Here is a 13,887-nt window from a genome sequence, read left to right as displayed (position 1 = left end):
CGTACTCTCCAATAAACAATTTGGTTTCAAAAAAACATATTGTCCTGCAATTTGCAACTTCTACACTGCAAAAACATATGGACTACATTACTTGACCAGGGCAAAGCAATAGATGTAATTTACATAGACTTCTGCAAAGCCTTTGACTCAGTGGTACATGACAAACTACTATTAAAATTAAAATCTTATGGCATTTCCGGATCCCTTCATAAGTGGATTTCTGCCTTCCTGTCAAGCTGGCAATAATTAGTAAAAATAGGAAACGCCTTATCAAACCCTGCACCAGTTAACAGCAGTGTCCCCCAAGGGAGCGTTATAGGACCCACACTCTTTACACTCTATATAAATGACCTTTGTGATCACCTTATAAGTAACTGCGTTCCTCTTCACTGATGATGTAAAACTATTCAACACCACCAACAATGCTACCATCCTTCAAAGCAACCTTGATTATGTGTCTAAATGGTCAAACAATTGGCAACTCAAAATTTCGACCAACAAATGTTCTGTCCTACACATTGGTAAAAAAAAATCAATATACCAAATACAAGCTAGGTGGATATGACCTCGTTGATGACCCTCACTCTGTCAAAGACCTTGGAGTTCTCATATCAAATGACCTAAGCACCAGAGCTCACTGCAACAACATTGCAAAAAAGGCTTTAAGAGTTATAAATCTGATCTTACGCAGCTTCTCCTCTGATAATACTGATTTGCAAACTAGGGCATACACAACCTTTGCTAGACCAAACTTGAATACAGCTCTGCTCTGGAATCTGCACTGTATATCAGACATCAATACAATTGAGCGAGTCCAGAAGTATTTTACAAGAAGAGTCCTACACTCCTCTGTTCGCAGCAGACTACTCTATACCACCAGACTTGAGATTCTAGGCTTAGACAACCTTGAACTACGCCGGTTAAGATTGGATTAAGCATAGAACATAAAATCATATGTTACAATGTCTTACCAGTTAATGAATATTTCAGCTTTAACTGCAACAACACAAGATCAGACAACAGATATAAACTAAATGTAACCACTCCAAACTTGATTGCAGGAAGTACGATTTCAGCAACAGAGTGGTCAATGTCAGAACTCACTACCTGATTCTGTTGTCACATGCTCAAACCCCCACTCTTTTACCCTCAAACTAACCTCTATCGACCTCACCCCATTCCTAAGAGGTCTGTAAGAGGCATGCATAAGTGCACAATGTTGCCTACAGTCCCTGTCCTATTGTCCCCAAATATTAGTTCCTATTTCATGTATTTAATTTATTCTTATTTCTATTATATTGTGTTTGACAAAATAAAATAAAATAAAATAAATAAATATGATTACCTTCTGTGAAGGAGGTAATATGGAATAGTTTCCACGTGAGAAAAGCTGTAGGTAACTTAACCACCAGCTGGTATTTATCTCAGAGTCAACATTTCTATAAATGTCTTCCTACCAGGAAATACGTGAGATGTGGGTCAGCCTGCAGATGGATATAGCCAAATCCCACAGAGTGAACTTTTATTATCATGCTGCCTATTTAAATCAATATTCTAGAAAGCATATAACAACAGAAGGCTCATTACCATCATTTAAGCATCCAATTTTACTTTCTCATTCTAAATGCAATTTTCATGCATCCAGATATGAAATTACGTTCTATGGCAGAGATAGAAAATCCATCTGGAAGTTAAATAAATCTTTAGTGTTGCTAGCAACTGCTAATTGGTCATTGTTTGCAATGTGTTAGACATGCAATGGGATCTTTAATGGATGAATAGCAATTGTAATACAAATGACAATCTAACAGAAAAATTAGCTCATTAATGAACTGAATAGTATTGCTGGTACTAGTAAAATGTAATATACATGTAACAGCAGTTTATTTAATCTTGGTCATATGTTTCTGTAAACTCACACAAGCAAGGCTGAATTCTGGCTATAATTTTTTCAAAGAAATCTTACTATAGGTCAGGGGTGTCAAACTAGCAGACCGCGAGCCGGATGCATCATACACAGGCCATGTCCATCCCAGCTCCACAAAGGGAAAAACATTGTAAAACATCACATGACAGCAACATGACGTGGTGAGTTTGACACCTGTGCCATAGGTTATCGAATCTTTAATTTCTTTTGTGGATATTCCTTTTTTTAAAATAAATTACCCCCACAGGAAAACTTCTATAACAAGGACACAAACTTAAAACACTGTTTTCTTCTTACTCAATTTGTAATTTTTTGTGCGTGTGTGTGTGTATGTGTACACACACACACACACACACACACACACACATGCTTTTTGCTAGTTTTCCATTGTTATTACTGGCCATTTAGATAATATCTACTTGCTTCCTTAGCTGCTCTTATAAGCTTATCTTTCTGTGATCGTCTTCCAGGAGAACAAAAATAATATGTCCTTTGCAGTTAGAGACTGGCATACAGAAAACAAACATAGCCAGCAGATGGCAATGAGAGCTATAGCTACAATTTGAAATGTATAAACTGTTGTGGGCTTCCTGTTACAACATATGCCAGTGTTTTAATTGTGGGGTATATATTCTTCTTCCCCCAGGTTCAATCTCTTTTTTAACTTTATGAAAGAATATATATTTTCTGGAGGAGTATCTATGTCCATTGGATAATGTGCACTGCAGCATGATTACATATCACCAGATATGGGCTTCCTTTTTTTTTAGCTGCTGCTTCTATTCTAATTCAAAATCTATTTTGTGTCCTACTGAATCCTTGTACTGCGGCACCCTAGTTTATCAGCATTTTTTCCAGATACCATGCTACATTGCATTTTGGACAATAGCTTCCTGATGGGCAGTCCTCAAGCTCCAGTTTTAGACGTCTGTTAATAATTTTCTAAATTGATTTAAACCTTAATCAGAAAATAAAAATAAGTGAGAAACCAGACAAAAACACAACTGAAGATCCTGTCCTTTTAAACACAGGACATCCAAATGGTACAGAACTTTAATAACCTGCTCCATTTGGGTGTGCCTCCTGATTGACTTCTAAGGTAAAGCAGAGGAGGATAACAAAGACTACAAGATACAGAATAATCTTGCTGCTGCGCCAAGGTTATAGCACATTTATATTCCTTTATATCAGGAAACTGCAACTCACAAAAATATCTATATGCATTATCTTATTCCCAATACTGCTGAGCAGAGGTGCTATTCAGCAGGTTCTGACCAGTTCTAGAGAACTGGTAGCAGAAATTTTGAGTAGTTCAGAGAACCAGCAAATACCACCCCTGACTGACCCCGCCCCATCTATTCTCCTGCCATGCCCACCAAGCCACGCCCACCAAGCCACACCCACAGAACTGGTAGTAAAAAAAAAATTGAATCCACCACTGCGGCTAGGCCTTCTTTATGCCTATCATCTATGGGAAGTGCTGTGTCAATACTTCATTCCCCCTAAAATGCCCTGTCCCTCTTCTGAAACTGAAACCTTGAGTAATGCCTTTCTCAGGTTTGGATTTTAGAAGGGACTGCACTCGCTACTAATCCCAGCCTTAACAGAGAGACAGCATGGCCATTCTGATCAATGGGACTTATCTTATTCCCTCAAAGCTAAGTATCCTGAAATTGTCTACACAATTGCTAAATTGTGTGCCTGAGCCAAGAGGCTTTGTTAAGACTTGACAACAGTAGGTTGTTTATTTAATTAATAAGATTGTTCTCAGATTATATTTGGTGTTTTAGCTTTCATGATCTGGTATTGGACCAAAATAAAATGTTCATTTATCTTTAAAATAGTCTGCTGTAATTTTTTACAATTGAAGGATACCATCTTTCCATAGATCTGAAGACTTTTAAATTGGTTTGTAATATTTTATTAATAAACAGTTTAGTTTCTCAAAAAAAGAGAAAAAGTATGCCTTTTTTCATTTTTCAATAAATAGGAATTTGACTAATGGGATATTGTCTGGCATGCTTTTATACATAATCAATAGGCTTAGAGTTTAAAAATGAATTGCATTTCAAAAAGTTAGAAAAGGAAGTAAGGTAAGCTTGGCATGTATATTCTTCATACTAGCTATGTATTATACTTTTAGATTACTTAAATTGGACCTTGTTCAATTATGTGCCCTGAGTACTGAAAATTAATTAAAGTGTATTAAAACATAGATAATAGCAACAGTGAGAAAAACTTGGTAATTTATCAGCTTCTTGTTCAAAATAACTCTAAGCAAAGAAGATTAGCTACAGTAACTGCCTACCTTCTTTCATATAGAAGTTGCCATGAAATCAGGTACCACCCCGCTAGGATTTCAGAAGGCCATTTGGGAATGATATGCTAGAAGTTGTCATCCCTCCTACAGGGGTAGTGTTTGGTAAGTGGTGTTTTGACAATTCTTTGATATATGAGATCGTTATTTTAAATATTGAATATAGCTTATTTTCTTTACTTGTACTGATTTAGACATGTAAGATGACTAGAATTATAAGATAAACAGCTAGTTAGAGACAGAGGGATATTGATGGGGAGGATAATTTATAATGATTATAACAAATAACTCAAATTTATCAAGTTCTATAATGGTTTATATTCTATAAACAGGGCACTGAGAGGATTATTATGTGCTGGAACAAGACTAATATGGGCTCCTAATATGGACATGTCAATTTTCCAAGTCTAACTCCTCGCCCACTCGCCCACTTGATCCTCTCATCTCCCCCATGGGAGCAGGGTGGGCTCAAGCCAGGCCCCTCCCCTTCAGCCCCACCGGTGCAGCAGTCCTCGACCCAAGAAAAAGAGGACTGGAGGGTGACAGTGCACATGCTCCCAAATGCTCCAACACCCGCCCCCCATGGAACAGTTGCTCTATACATCCGGGTACCCGCCTGCTTAAAACAAGACAGAGGTGGGTTGACTTTCTTTATTTCACCCTCCCGCAGGTGGCTGTAAAGCTGTGCCCGTGCAGAAAGTCAAATCACATCCACAGTGAAGGGCCAAAGAAAGAGTGATGGAAGACATAAGTCAATCGAGGTTGCTGGGGGGCTCATGTGCAAGTAATAGCACTGAGCCACATGTGGTATTAGCATGATCAGTGGGGTGGGTGGGAGCCCCTCGGGCCCCTCCTCTGCGCATCTGGGCAGTCCCGCTCCTGTCTCTTTCATTAGGCAACATGATTCATCATTTTCACCATTTAAGTATAGAGTATGAAGTTTATATCCACTATTGTTTTTCTTTTTAAAAATTTGGTTTTGTAAATTTTTTTAAAAAAATTCCACTTCATGGGCCCCCTTTGAGCTCCATGGGCCCCAGGACAATGTAGTGGCTGCACCCCACTCTCCTCAGGCCTGTCTATAAATAAAAAAGTATCCAGGTAAAGGTATAGATCTCTTAAAAATATTGATTGCCCATTTAAAGAATTTGACAATAATGAATAAATAATAAAATTAGCCAAATGTTATAAACCTGGCATAAAATATTTAGTGAAGCTGGGATCCTATTCTGTTAGCAATGTATCAGGGTTTTTTTTACTTTTTATTGGAAAAGGGCCCTTCCTGAAATACATTAGGAGGCTTATGTAACAGTTATTTGGAAAGTAGAAAAAGACTCCATGAATTTAGCAATTCATCAACCAATATGTTTGATTAAAAGATTTATCAAGATCACAGAACTTATTACCCTCAAAAATTCATTCAGTAAAACCTGGTTTTATGACAGATTGACAAACCTCTTGATAATATCAGGTGTTTGAAAATTCAGTAGCATTGTAGGCTGACAAAAAATGAAATAGCTGTTTTGGCATCATTTAGACATACTAGATGATAGCTAGACTGAGGTGATACATATTGAGGTTTTTTTTTTTTAGCAAGTTACAAAGAAAAAATGGACTTTTTGCAGAATTTATTTGCTGGATTAAAATGTATGATTTTAATCTCTTTTTTGGAGAGGGAAGAGCGGGTAATAGTCCTCAATTTACAACTGTAATTGAACCCAAAATTATAAGTCAAGACATCATGTGATGGGATACAATTTTACAATATTTTTTAAGAAAAGCTAAAGTCATCAAGTGAATACATCAGTCATTAAGCAAATCCATTTTTCGAATGGGCATTTTTGCCAGAAATAAAAACTGGAAAGTGACCAAAAAAAGATGCAAATTTTGGTCACATAACTATGTGATGATACAAATGGGCATAGAGGTGAGAGATTGTCATGTCTTCTTTTCCCTGACATCAGAAAAGATACCTCTTCTTAATCCAGCAAATAATAACCTAAATGGCAGCAATCATTGATTAATTCACTTTATTGGAAAATCGAGAATTGTGAGAAGAAAAAAATAGGAGACAATGGAAGAGTGGTAGATTTGGGGTCTCAGTGACAAGGTGCCGCTATCCCCTAAAAAAAACCCTGGAAATCCAGTCAGTGTTGAATACCTTTGCACAATCATTGGAATTTTTGGAATCATTTTTGAAATGTTTTCAGTGCAGTTCAAATGTAGTCAGTAACTTAGTGCTGCCCTAATTTAAGTAATAATTTCATTCATTCATTCACTCACTCATTCATTCATTCATCTTGGCTGTCAGCTGACTCTAACTGACTCTGGATTAATTGAGATTGAGTGATAGTGTTTTTTAAAGACATCTAATGGATATATAATTATTGTGAGATTTGATCATCACATTTCTGAAAACTAAAAAAGTTTACACCTGTATACGAGTAACAGTTGCATTTCATTAAAAAGGTTGCCACAAAAGGTACACTTGATCCAACAATCACATAGACACATGTGCACGATCACTTTCCCCTTCACTTACAAAGTCTATACCATTTAATTTGGAGCAGAAGATGGGAAAGGAATATTGGAGGGAAGAGGAGAAAAGAAAGGAAGGAATGTTCCATTTCACATGAAACATCTAATTAAGAGAAAAAGAGAGATGTCTCACTCCCCATAGGAAGATTATCCAACTGATTTTGTTGAGTAGTCACTTTATAAAAGTTTGAAAATCTTAATAGTTATTAAACAAAATGTGAAAGGGAATGTTTCATTATGAAGTAATATAAAATTATTATATTGCAGAGGTGTCAAACTGGTGATCCACACCCACCCCAGTTACGTAAAGGGAAAAAAAGTCACAATACATCAAGTGATGGCAACATGATGCGCTGAGTTTGACACCTGTGTTGTATTGGAACAGAGGTACATTTTTTAATCCTAGCCAAATCTTGTAGCTTTAGGAGAGATAAGCCACTTTGAAAATTTTGGAAATAAAACCATCTAATGGAGCATAAAATATGAGTGGCCACTTGGCTAAAAATAACTACTACTACCCTGTTTCTCCAACAATACAGCCTCCCCCAATAGGAAATCCCAGCATGTTTTATAGGCATGAAATGAAATTAAGCCCCTCCCCCCCAAATTAAGGCCTATATTAAAACATGCGAAATGGGGGAGAATGGTGTGGGGGAGCTTGCCGTTAGGAACTACTTTTGTTGCACACCCAGATATGGTGCTGCCTGCATTGACCCCGATACGAAGTGCCCCACCAATGCCGAGGTCAACATCCAAGCCGTCGCCGCCCACCCGAAGATGCAAAGGGGGGGGGAATTAAGTCACCCATGAAAAGACGGCCTAGACATTTTTTTCAGGGCTCAAAAAAAAAAAAAAAAGACCCAGCCTTGTTATATGAGATACACGGTAGCCCTGACTCATTATTTTTGCAGGATTTAAAGTGTTGTGCTAGCCTGATCTATACCAGAGGAGCAGATGCACTATCATATTGAAATGGCAATGTCTACCATTATTGTGAGATTACATAACCTTTCTAATCTCACACCTGTTGGGGGAAGGGAAAGGTCAGTGTATCTTATCATCTGAAACTTTTATCATAATGCTCGTGAGCACACAAACCTGTCAGTTAAGCCTACAAATAGCTTAACGGCCAGTATATAACCTCCCATTAGCTCAGGTTTGCCTGGATGCTGGCAAGTATTTACATGAAATTTTGTCCCACTTGTCACAGCAGCATATAGGACAGCCAGGAAACCACCTGGCAACCTCTTCTTGAATGTATTTCTTAATTACTAGGAAGCAGATGCTGACAATCTTGTTAAGTAAACAACAAGTTCTGCACCTGCTTGAACAAACCTGCCCTCACCCTTTGCCAAACAGGTGACAGGTAACAGTTTTCCTGCCCTCACATACAATGGCCTCAGGGATTAGTAGGAGTCTATCAGCGGTTTCTCTGCTATGTTTCCTCCTGGCTCTCTCTACAGAGAACTCAATTCAAGCAACAGAAGTGGAAATATCCCTAATTAGATAGATATTTGCATTATGACCAATTACCTGGTATGTCCCTGTATAACAGGTGTGCATGCATATCCTCCCATCCTTTGCCACAAACACCCACAATAATAACAAAAGATTGGAATGGCAGTAGGAAAAACGAATCAATTATTGAGCAACTAATGTTTTCATGAGGTGTCTTGTTACAGTAAAGGATGCTTGTAACATGAAAAGGTTTTGGGAAGATTTTGTCCTATGTGAAGCAGAGTGAGTAAAGCTTTGGAATTCACTTATGCTGAATTGGCACTGAAGAGATGGAAGCTAAGTTTTATCCAAAGAAGATTTATCCCTAAAACCATGATTCTGAAATTGCATTAATAACCAGTTCCATGCAATCCCAGTGCAATGAAGCTGTGATTCATAAGAATTGTCTACAGGAATTAAATACATTTTGTTCACTCCTGGAAACTGATCCTTTGCATGATTTTTTAAAAAACCTTTTACCATATACAGTATGTATAAGAAAGTAGTCTGCTTCTTAGTCAGGTCAATGCTAATCCAACCTAATTAGCAGCACTTTGTTTATTTCAAGTGTTAAATCCCTCATATTTCAGCTAAAACCAAAGCTATATTTGAAAGATTGCTGTTTCACTAATGAAACAACCTGTATTGATTTTGAGATTGTTTAAACTTTAACAAAAGCATGTAAAGTAGGCAACAAATCTTTCCTGTGTTTTTTAATTGCTCTGAGTTGCATATAGTCAGATACATATTATCAAATACTATTGGCAAATATTGGTATTATTTCTTCTTTATGGAGTAAATGTATAAGAACAGGAGCTCTTACATATAGAAGTCACTGGCCAACTAGTCATTCAAAACATGATTGGAGAAACACTATATTGTATTCTTATTGGGACTGCTTATGTGTCTCCTAAAGAAAGGATTAATAGAAAGAAAAAAGCAGAACTTGGTTTTCCTTTCCCACCTCTCTTAAGAGTTGATTGGCATGAAAGCTAATTGTTGTCTCCTCCATAAGCTTATTTTGATTTGTGCCATTGGTCACATAAAAACAATAGCATACTGAGGGTAATAATAGGACAGAGACATGGCTTATATAAATGAAAAATGGTCATAAGACACTTTTTTCAGTGCCGTTGAAACTTCGAATGGCCACTAAATGGACTGTTGTAAGTGGAGGACTAGCTTATATTTAGTAGATTAACTCCTCCTCTGTAAGCCTGCACAATCACTAAAATAATCTAGAGGAACTTGGATATACCGCATAAATGCATTAATGCTTCATATCTTATGACATTATTCTGATATTTTGGGTCAAGACCCAAAGACAGAAAGTGACTGAGTAAGAATAATGATCTGGAATTACTGCATAGGATGAACATCCCTTTGATACGGTCTCTAGCACATTAAAGGGAGCTGTTCCTAGATAAATGCAGAATGCAGAGAGTTGAAGACATGCCCAGAATGTCAGCCAAGATATGACAAAATCTGTAAATCCACTATTCTATTCTATTCTATTCTATTCTGTTCTGTTCTGTTCTGTTCTAAATTGGATAATCAAGACATCTGTCATTATATTCTACATAATGGTATTTAATTTCCATACTATGGCTTTTTCCCAGTTACAGTAACTCATCTTAATTCAGTCAAATATCTGTCGAATAGGGTTAAACTCTGCCAACATGGGTTTTGCCAAATAGCAAGCTGAAAATTTTCTTTTTCTGCTTGGCTTCTTCATTTGTTCTTGCATTGATATCTGATCAGGGAATGAAGGCCTACATCTTCTACTGTGAAACAAAATCATTTTGGCTATTTACTGTATGTTCTATTATTTTTCTTTTCCTTCTCTGTCCCACTTCACTAAAGCAAGATTCATAAACCTTTGTACCGAATGTACCTCTAGATCCATTCTAAGAACAAACAGAAGTCCAATTAGCAGATGCCTGTGAATAGGAGAACTCCTAGAGCAGCACATATTGTATTGGGAATTGAGAATCACATTTGCTTTCCTTCTCTTTTTCCTGGCATAGTGAAATCAGGTTATTAATGTTGTAGCAGAAGAGATTTTTACTACTAGCACTAGAAAAAATATAACACTTTCAAAGTTAAACTGAAACATTACTATCAACATTTCCATATTAAGATCCAATAAAATTATACCATTATTCTGGCATCTGTTGAAAGTTGAGTATTTATTTACAGCATTCCCAAAGGGACTGAGCTCCTAACAATTAAGAATATCATAAAAAGAACACACACATCCTTCAAAAGAAAGGCACCCTATAAAGCAATCTTAAAAATCTCAATGACATTTTAAGTGACCCAGGAAAACAAAGTTATGTATCTGCAAATAAATCCCTCACATCTATAATAAGGTTTTCTTCTTGGAGACATGGAAAGTCAGCTCTTAACTGCTATCCTGAAAGCCAAGGAGGAAAGGATGAACCAAAAGCCCACAAAGAGGGATTTCCAAAACAGAAAGCAGCTTGTAAAAATGTTAATTTCTTCAGTACCATCATATGGTATTCTCAGATAGAAGGACCTAGAAGGAGTTAGCACTGTTCAATCTTGGATGAGCAGATGGATATGGGAGAAGGGACCTCCTCAGATAACTAGGTTTGAAACCATCCAGGGTTGTAAAGGAGACATTCAGCATCTTGAATTGCACTAATAATTAATGACAAGTGTGGCGTCGGGCGCAGTGTGAAAACCTATTGCTGTCTCGCCTGCCCTATTATTTGCTTTTAGATTGTAAAGTATGAACCCTGTCTCTTCTTGTTTCACATGTAATGCCTCTGGGCTAGTTATTTCTCTGTCCTTCAGTTATTTATACTACCTGAAATATTAGATAACAATTATTTGGACAAGGATCTGGTTTAAAAAGAATTATAGATGACAAGGAAGAAGAGAAAGAAGAGGAAGAAGAGGAGGGGATTGTAGCAGCAGCTGGCACTTATAGAGCAACAAGAAAAATAGCTGTGGAAATTATTTTTAAACTGTTAGAAAGAAAACAGAATTAAAGCTGAATATCAGAAGTAGTCATAGCCAGAAAACCATTATAGGACTATAAAGTGGCTAACCAATTTTAGGAAGGAGACATTTTTAAAAAAGGAAATAGATATTTTTAAAAGGTTGTTCCAAGATAGCCAAAGAAAATGAAAGCATAATTTCAAGAAATAGGAAGAGAGACAATCAGATTAACATAACTCTCTGCAATGGGTAACATCATTTTTCCCCTTCTGGTAAAGTTATTCAGCTTTCTTTAGTATTTAATACCAAATTGTCTAAATCATGTATTGTAACTAGGCCAAGTGATTTTTTTTCTTTAAAGTCAGATTGATACAAAGTCTTTGTTCATTAAAAAAAAAAACCCAAGAAAATATTCTTATCATTTTTCATGTGATCTGCCTTGGAAAATATCAGTATTATCAAAACTGAAGAAGACTTCTAACAGGCCATCATACAGAGGCACAGGACAAACTTACTTATAGGTTATCTTTACAATTAAGAAACATCTCTATCAAGGATATACCAGTGATAATAGTTCACACTTTAATCAGCAAAGGTACTTAAAAGTAATTGTGCATGAGGCTGTTTTTGGACGCAACCTTGTAGCTATGGATGGTGTAAAAATAAAGTGGTTAGTTTAGGCTTTATAAAGTTATGGCCTTTAAAGCCTTATGTGAGAAAAGATTTAGAAAATGTAGGCAATGACCTGCCACAAGTGAATTTCACCATTGGATGTGGAAACCTAGAGAGGATCGGCTGAGGAGGACCCACTTTCTCACAAGGTACAGTACATGAGCTGTGGACTAGGTAACATGTCTTCTCGGTGATGTCTTCCACTCTACAGACTGCTTTTCCCACAGAGGCAGGGATGGCTTCATTTCTCCTCCACAAGTAAGTTAAGTTGATATTATTCCAAACTGTTTGCTCTTAATTGATTCTGGGTACCCATCACAAGAAATATAATTATATGTTATTTTAATATTTTATACTCATTTTTACATATATTATTTATGTGAACAGAGCCTTTTAGAATAGAGGAAGATTAGAAATATTGCCAAATAAATAAAAGCCCATTTCAGCATCACCTTCCGGTTAATGTTTAAAGTGAGATTTAATACTTGCTGAATATTTGACATGTATATGGCTGTTATTGGCAACCGTTCATTTTAAAAATAACATCTACAAAACTTTAAATGCCTCATTTCTAAAAAGCTTGCTGAAATGGGATAAAACCAGTGAAAACCAGCCTAATTCTGCCCCAACCGTTGTGTTAGTTGCATTATCACATTTTGCAAATTGGTCGTCTGTGCATACACTTGAATCAAAGTCCAAAACAAAAAGAAGTGACTCGCTTGTGAGAAAGAAGAAAACCAGAAAGCTGTGGTTAGAGAAAATGGTTGAGGTATAAGAATTTTAAAGAATAAAAGATAATATATAAAGCAGCATATAAACTTGGTGGAAGGAATGTTGGTTTGCAAGGACAATTAGGCAGAGGTGTAGAAAATGGTGCTGGTGTAAACTTATTCTAGTGTGGTTTCTTTTTTATTTATTTCTTGTTATTTTCTTTTACATTATTTCTATTTCTTTTTTTTCTGTATTTCAGATAACATTGCTTATCCCAAAAGGAATAGCACAACAGTTACGTATGTAAGCAGCTAGCAGATGTGAACATAATGAGCTGTGAATTAATATTCTTTTCACTGGTAAAGTGTAGAATATGTATTTCAAATACTTTATCCTATCCTATTTTTCTTCTAAAAAAACTTCAGATGTTTTATAGCCAGTTATTATTTCTGTAATTTTCTCATGATTTGGTGAATTTAGTATTGTCTTAATGGATGAATTTTCTTTTTTAAATAGCAATTATTAATTATTTCTAAGTTATTGGAGCATGTTTGCAGCTGCTATGAGAGATTATCAATGTTCTATCAGAGTCTTCACATGCACTTTGGAGCACCCTTCTCTCTTTGAATTTGAAATTCAGCATAGGCTACTATGCAGTGCTTGCTTCAACTAACCAAAAGAAGCATACAAAACAAGCACTGCTTTATTTCTAGTACTTATAGTAACTAAAATCCCTTTACTCTTAATTCATAGAAAAAAGAAAGTCAAAGAAATCAAGAATTTTCCAGGCAAACTCTTTCAAAATAGAGCTAACCATGGTTGTTTGTTAATGTGATATGAGGGAATGGGTTTGGCTCTTTGTGGATGCTCTCAAGTCCCCCAGGGCAAATAGTAGACCAAGTGAATCAAAACATGCTGAGTTTTCTTTCCTTTTCTCTTTGGCAGAGGGATTGCTGCCTGCATAGTTTGCTTGTTTTATCCTGCAACCACTTTCACCTTAGATAACCTCAAGTGATAAGTTTCAAGGTGAACCTTCATGGTAGGGGTAATGGGGAAGAATTGGTTGCAGGAACAATGTAAGTTCAGGAACAAAGAAATAATGATGAGGAGCTCTGACCAGTTGGAAAACAAGATGACCCACATGCTAAGCGTTGCAAAGTTCTGCAAATTCAGTTCCTAATATATCACAGCTGAGCATCAAATAAATAAATAGGTGCAGAGCAAGCTTTTCATCCTTATGTGCTGGTACTTCTTTATT

Source organism: Pseudonaja textilis, chromosome 3 (genome assembly GCF_049901715.1).
Source record: "Pseudonaja textilis isolate UNSWEBS1 chromosome 3, rPseTex1.2, whole genome shotgun sequence".
Classification (NCBI taxonomy): Eukaryota; Metazoa; Chordata; class Lepidosauria; order Squamata; family Elapidae; genus Pseudonaja; species Pseudonaja textilis.
Note: the sequence above shows the minus strand (reverse complement) of the source record.